The sequence below is a fragment of the Drosophila pseudoobscura genome, chromosome 3 (assembly GCF_009870125.1).
Source record: "Drosophila pseudoobscura strain MV-25-SWS-2005 chromosome 3, UCI_Dpse_MV25, whole genome shotgun sequence".
Lineage (NCBI taxonomy): Eukaryota > Metazoa > Arthropoda > Insecta > Diptera > Drosophilidae > Drosophila > Drosophila pseudoobscura.
The window spans coordinates 2,272,417-2,280,261 of record NC_046680.1 but is presented as its reverse complement, the minus strand read 5'-3'; positions in this window follow the sequence as shown (position 1 = coordinate 2,280,261).

The window sequence follows — 7,845 nt, the reverse complement described above, 5'->3', positions numbered from 1 at the left end:
CGGACCGGAAGATCGCCCTGGCGTGAACTTCGGGACCTGCTTTTTGGCTGGGGCTCGAGTTCTTTTGGAACGAGTTGGCCTAGTAGTTCGTTCTACCGGGACTGAACCTACAGTTGGAATTTGGCTCAATTGGGTATTATTGCCATTTCCCTCGGATACCTTTCCCGTCTCGGGCTGAACATGTCCATTTGCCGGGATCTGTGCGACCTCCAAAGCTTTGGCAAGACTTCGAGTAGTAATTCCCGAGGGACCTGGTAATTCCGTTGGTTCCGGCTGCGGCTTGTTTGGAGAAGAATTGCCAACCACTAGTTTCGCTTGAGATATCGTACATACTCGGCTACAGTTCGGACAATCATCGTGATGAGGGAACCATTCTTCCAGACATGCTTTATGGAAAACGTGATTGCAAGGATATTTTTTCTATATTCTACCAATTTTTTCCTAGGGTGACATATAATTGGTGACATAATAAGATAGGGATAGGAGTTGCAAATCTTTGGGAACGACGACAAAAAAAATTGATTTTGTTTGGGCTATGGGGTCTACTTTGCATTGTCTTAGTATCAGTCCACTGGTTTAAGTGTGCACATATGATTCGGCAAGGATACGCCAGCAGCATACTAGTTCCAGACAACCATATGCAGCCACCGCTGCCGTTGGAATAATACCCGACAATGGTAAGGGTATGAGTGAAGAATATGCAATATATGCAAATATGCACTATTCTGCAATTGTATGCAACCGTATGCTATGCGCAAAGAGTGACAATACCAAATCCGAATCAACCTCACAATTCAATCTATTGAAACTAACATCCGCTGAGTTGACTGTAGCAATCTCGCTTGTTCGGTATGAATACGCAAGCAGCATATGTACACATTCCAGACAACAAGTTTGACTAGCCCGACAGGATGCGTCAACCGGGGAACTACTTTATCAATTCCGGATTATCACTGAAGCTTCCCTTCGTCGCAGACTCGACGACTTCCCAATAAAACTCAGAGGAACAACCAGTATTGGAATCCAAACAGAATCCGCAATATTCTGAAATTGTATCGGAGCAATGACAAGATCGTTTAGAGAAAACTAAAGTCAGCATTAAGCATATGAATTCAAACGAGCAAAAGGTGGGACGAGCCAATAGCTGATATTGTTGCTAAAGTTACCAATACTTTGTACTGTTACTATAACATTCTCCTCGGGCCCCAGTCGTTTGACCGCGTCTCGACTCCTACTACATAAACTTTAAAATTTTAGAGTCCCGTGACTCTACAGGGAGCTAACTCCGAAAACAACAATTTGCCTATTCCGAGCATAACCGAAATTAAATGGCACAATCATACATAGGGCGTACTCGAAAGTACTAGGGGCTTTCGTCGGGGTGTTCCAAAAATATAGCGGGCGTGAGGTCTTGAGATGGAAGTCGACCCACACTATTCTGTACCCACCCTTCCATGATTTCCAGTTGTGCGAAAGGTTCTGGAAATCCCTATAATTCTCACCCTACCCCATTACGTCACCAAGTCACTAGGAAATTAGAAGTCTACTCCATATTCATGGGGGACAAAATTCAATATAATTCTCTGGACTTATTTATAGAGGTATGTATATATAAACGAGAGGGTATATTGCACTGCTTAAATAGGAGCTCACCGATCTTAATGATCGGCTTCGAAAGTTCCGTTGCGATGCGCTGCACAGCACTTACGGAAGCTTGGCTCAGCTGTTCCCTACTTCGAGCTTGCCTGCACCCACCCCAACTATGCTATGCCATGCAGCGATAATTGGCCAAGGTTATTGCATGCGATATACCCGAGCACAATAGCGATAACCTACCCTGGATCGGTACGGCCCAACTGAAACCGTTACACGTTAGCACTATTTCTTGCGACTACCGTAAACAAAACTTTAATTATATCAGACTGAACTACATATGATCTATGTATTTTTTGGCCCGATTGGGAGTTTTATCGCAAAAATGATGGTGAATTTTTCCTGGAGACAAGCGAGACAAGCTTCAAGCTGTGAAGAAATATACATATATCCTAACTAATCAAAAAAATGATACAGATACGTTTATTTATAAATTTATTGCAAATAAAAATGATCAAAATCATTATTTTTGAATTTTTTCTTGTTTTGGTCAAAAATAATTATTATGGATGATTAAAATAAAATTATAATTTTATCTCGGCATCTGCAGCACCGACATCCACAAAATGTATGACTTAAAAAACGATGTTAAGCTTTTAAGCGTTTTTAATAACAGTTGCATTTTGAAGTTAATGAAAGTCGAGAGGCTGTTTATAATTCACAATTTATTTTCATATGTAAACCAACTTATCGCGTATGTACATATGGGGATGATTGGGCGAACGATTGATGCGAGGATGTTAATCTAATAGCTGCGACGATTAGCTCAAGACTGCCCATGCAAGGGCTGACGGGCCAATCTGCCGGGCCCTATGCAGCAAACTTAGACGCGAGCGAGAGCGTATGATAGCCCGAGAGCGTTAGAGCTGCTCGGGGATGCTGTTAAGCCGGGTCCGAGAGATTGCGACATAAGGAGACGAAAGAATTCCGCTGGATGCGCATATGCGGTAGCAAATGATCTTTGTAGTGGGGGCATTGGAAACGACAACACCAAAATGCATTTCCTTTAGGCCGCACCACTGGCAATAATTTAAAATATTTAAGCTGCTTGACCCGACATACTCCCCCCGACATACTCCTGACTTCCAACAGCATCTTTAAGGGGCAGCAGGCACAGCTTGTTAACGGCGCGCTTGGTGATTCCAGATGACGTCTTCAGCACAGCAACTCGGGAAACGCCATCTCGTCCAGGCAAAGGCTCGACCACTCTCGGCAGTGGCCACTTCATGGGAGAAAGATTCTCATCCTTGACAAGAACCAAATCTGCGACAGCTAAACTAGGCTTCGCAGTGCGCCACTTTATGCGCTGCTGCAGTGACGTTATGTACTCCTCCTTCCACCGGGACCAAAAGAGCTGCTGCGCTGGAGTTAGAACATCTAGATCGGCAGGGCTCTCTGAAATTGAAACTAAAGGTCTTGAATTAATCACTGCCGTGATGTGGCACAACAGCGTCGCCTTGTTGCGTGCCTCCGGTTTGTAGAAGAACGGCCCACAGAAGTCCACGCCTGTGATCTCAAAGGCATGAGAACCATCGAGCCGCTCCTTTGGAAGATCCGCCATAATATGCTCCAATACCCTGGGCTTCAGTCGAAATCATCTTACGCACTTGTTTACTGCCTTGTTTACCGTCTTCCTCCCCCCAAAAGGCCAATATTGGGATCGAATTAGTCCAAGCAAAGCTCGAGGACCAGCGTGCAGATTCCGCTCATGAAAATGGGAGATTATTGCAAGAGACAGTGGATGACTGCTGGGCAAGATGATTGGATGACGGCCATCAAAATCCAACGAAGAGTTTTTCAGTCGACTATCTACCCTGAGAAGTCCAAACTGATCCATGAATGGCGATAACGATGCGATTGAGCTCGATAAGGAGACTGCTCCCCTTGCCCGCAGTGACTTCATGTCCTCCCATAGCTGAGTACGCTGGACTAGTCGTAGCAATACCTGGGTTCCATGTTCAATGTCTGAGACAGTGAGTCCGGGGCGCCGAATTCAGTTGCAAAACTTGTGAATGTATCCGAAAACGCGTTGCAAAGAAGCAAATGAATGCGCATATTTGGAATTAGCAATAATGTCCATGTAGGGTGATTTGACCAGAAGAGCCTTCCGACGAAGTTCAAGGGCTGGCTTATCAGGTAGCACAGTGGGTGGCCAGTCATCTGAGGAGCCGCAAAGAAATGGAGGACCATGAGCCCAAAGAGGTGACTCATTCAGCTCAGTCGGATGAGCCTCTCGAGACAGAATGTCGGCTGGGTTTAAAGCTGTGCATAGCGCAGCATAGCATAGCGCCAATCCATTTTTTCGGTCATTTCCTGAATAGTTGACACTCTATTTGCAAAAAAATATTAAATCTTGACGGCTCGTCCCGAATCCAAGAGAGTGCAACGGCAGAATCACACTAACAGTAACACCTTCCCTTGAATACATTCATTCCAGCTATCTCAGATATGAGCCTAGCCAGTAACTCCGCTCCACAAAGCTCCAACTTTCGTACTGTAAGTGTCTTCAAAAGGAGCCACACGAGATTTGGCACAAAGTAAGTGACTGTTGGAATGCTGACCCTTGGACACGACATAAATGCATGCACCATAAGCCTCGATGCTGGCATCGCAAAATCCGTGAATTTCCAGCGTAGAGTCTGGAAGGAGTACAAGCCGAGGAAATTCAAGTCGACGAATCTGACCAAACCTGGTGCATATTTCCTGCCTCTCGGTGTTCAGTGCGACTGGAAGGCTTTCATCCCAGGACAACTTCTATTGGCACAAACGCTGGAGAAAGATTTTGGATTTAGTAATTACGGGACCTGCTAGTCCGAGAGGATCGTAGAATCGCGCTATGGATGACAAAACAGAGCGCCTGCAGGAATTCAAAGACGATTGAAGGGCCGAGAACGAAAATAATAGTAGATCAGAAACCGGATCCCACGCAAGTCCTAAAGTTTTAGTCACATGGCTGCCATCGTCGAGATTCAAAAATGTTTCCTTGTCCTCTTCCGGAACTCCATCCTGCACAGCAGGGACGTTCGAACACCATTTTCTCAATCTGAACTGACCTCTAGACAAAATTCCAGTAGTTTGCTCCCGAATTCGGATAGCCTCCTCCTGCGAGCTGGCTCCAGATATCAAGTCATCCACGTAGAAGTCACGGCGAAAGATTTCAGCTCCAACTGGAAGCGCCATCTGCTCGTCCATTGCCAACTGATGCATCGCTCGCACAGATAGATAGTAAGCAGGCTTCGTCCCATAAGTAACGGTGTCCAATTTAAACACACGCAAGTCTTCTTCCCTGGAGTTTCTCCACAGAATACACTGCAAGTTGCTATCCTCGGTCGAGACTCTTACACAACGATACATCTTACAGATATCTCCCGTAATCGCAACGGCGTATGACCGAAATCGAGCAAGAATATGAAACAGTTTGGGTTGGATTACGGGACCAGCCATTAAAGCGTCGTTCAGGGAATATCCAGATGAGGTTGAAGCGGATCCATCAAAAACGACGCGAAGCTTGGTCGTAGAACTATCTTTCTTCATGACGCAATGATGAGGCAAAAAATATCGGCAGTTGCTGATTGACTGGGTAGGAACCTGAGACATATGGCCTAAATCAAGGTACTCCTTTATAAATGCTGCATACTGAGATTTAACATCAGGGCGACGATCTATCTTTCTCTCAAGGGTCAGGAATCTACGAAGCGCTTGATTGTAAGATTCTCCAAGGAGATCCAAATTATATTTTGCTGGCAGCCGAACACAATAATCGCCTTTATGTAGTCGACGGAAATGCTGCACAAAGTGTGCTTAACAATCTAGCTCTTCTTTGCAGCAGCTACGGTCCGAGCGTGAGAGACCATCAACGAGCAACCTTTTAAACGCGAACAACTTCCAGACACGACCCATCCCAAGCGCGTTTTCTGAATTGAAGGCAATCCTGGCAGTAGTTTGACCTGACCAACACACAGGAGCTCGAAAAAAAGACTTGCGCCAATTCCCGAGACTGCAGTCGATGATTTAATTTTTCGAAGCTGAAGCTGATTCGCAAATCGAGAAGTTATTAGATGCAACTGGGAGCCGGAATCCAGCAACGCTCGGTAGGGAACTAAAACTCCGGAACGATTTTTGACTAAGACCGTGACCGTGGCAAGTAGAACAACACCATTACTGAGATCTTGGGCAATAAGGGCAGACGAGGTAGCCGCTGAAGTAGAGGGCTCAGTGGTATGCTCAGACGGCGTAGACTCAGACAGCGCAGAGTGAGATGGAGTATACGACGCTGATTTCCCTTGGACTGCGGTATCTTCAGGGCTACCAAAATGAAGGAGGGTGTTCGGGCCAGCCGCTGAAGAATAACCGTAACTTTAACATTATTATTGTATGAGCATAGAGAGCCGCCTACATATGTTGTAAAGCGTTGACTTTCTGCAGAGCTGCTGCGCTCTCCCGCTAAAGGGGCTCTCTGCCGCCGCCACTTCGGCAACTACTTTGATCTGCTGCCGCCACTTCGTCAGTCACTTTGATCTAACGCCGTCGTCTATAGTTTAGTTCTATGCTAACCCCTCTGCGCATTGGTTGCATATTGATCTCGCATAAAGTTCATCTGGCAATAGCAAGCAATCGGCTTCCGCTAAGCCACCAAGATTAAATACGAATTATAAAGTTTAACCCAAAATCTCTTTTTATTTTGAATTACATAGGTGCCAAAAAAGCTTGGCATCTCAAACTGTTCAGGCCAGCAATAGACAGTTTCCGCGCACTGTGCCGGCTCCGCGCGCCTCGGTCCCGGCTCGCGCTCGCGCGCTCGGAGGGGCGCTCGGATCCACAATCCACGATCCACACGGCGCTCACCGCAGCATAAAGGCAGCATAAAGCATAGATCATAAGGCATAGAGAGTCAGTTACGTTTTCCACCCCGTTACAAGCTGCCGTCGCACATACGCGCGTCTACAATTCACACACCTATACGCAAATACATGGAATACATTTATTGAAACCGAATCTGTCTTTTCCTTTGGATATTTTCCCCCTCATCGCTGGCAACTCGCTCCGGTGATCCGCCCTCATACAAACATTGGTCCTTCGAGCCGGATCTTCGCCTTCCCCATAAGGAGAAGCTCACCCCAGCCAGCATCGGCGGATCGCTCTAAGTGTAAGATAAGTACAACCCTTCGATTGTGCCCAACACCAGTGCAGTGATTTTGTGCGAGTTTCCCATCCCAGTCCGAGTTCCCGCGGCATATGTACATATATGCCTTTCTCGCTCTAGCTCCAAATTAAACCATACTTCGTTCTGCCAATGGTTGTGGACTCCTATTTCTCCAAAGGTTTAATTTGATCCGAGCTAGCTCCTGCGTTCCTCCTCCGATCCAGTGCCCACATTAATATATAGCTGTCTGTAAATCATATTCCTACCGCTCCCAGCTACCAGCTGAGCTTTCGCTGCTGACAACTGCACATGCACACCAACATACATACATATGTACATATGTGTAAGCAACGCAATCCAAGCGGCTAGCAACAAACAAAAAGACATATTCTTGCAATTAATTTGTTGTTCATTCCGTGCATGCTCAACGGGTTATAGTTCTTTCGTTTGTTTTAAAGAATATAGAATAACAAATCACAAATCACAACCAATCTTTATTTAACTCATTATATTGCCAATAAAAATAAAACACGACTCCATACATATCATCTTACATATGCGCACGCATTTTCAACTAACAACTCTTGCACATCTGTATATACATACATATATTGTATTGTATTGTATATAAAACGGTTACTCCGTTTTTTTTTACCCGTTGTTTCAATCTCGTCAAAAGGGGGGGTCGTTAATCCAAGCCACGGTACCTAGCACTTACACCCATACACACACACACATACAAGCAACAGCAGCGACGCATTCTGTTCATTTTTCCTTTCGCTTTCACTTCTCCACCGTTTGCTTGCGTTGTTGTTGGAGGGAGAATATTTTTCGGTGCCGCGCTTGACCGTAACGGAACGCCAAGTGACGCGCTACCCTGCTTTTCAAGGGTATATTGTTTTGAACATTCGGTTTGCAACCGACTCTATATAGGGGACCTTGTGCATCAATATCATTGCTCATCCATTAGTCGCTCTTGGTTGGACATTTTTTTTTGTATTTGATCGTAGTATTTTATATTTATATTCCGGCCACGGTGCCCGACTTCT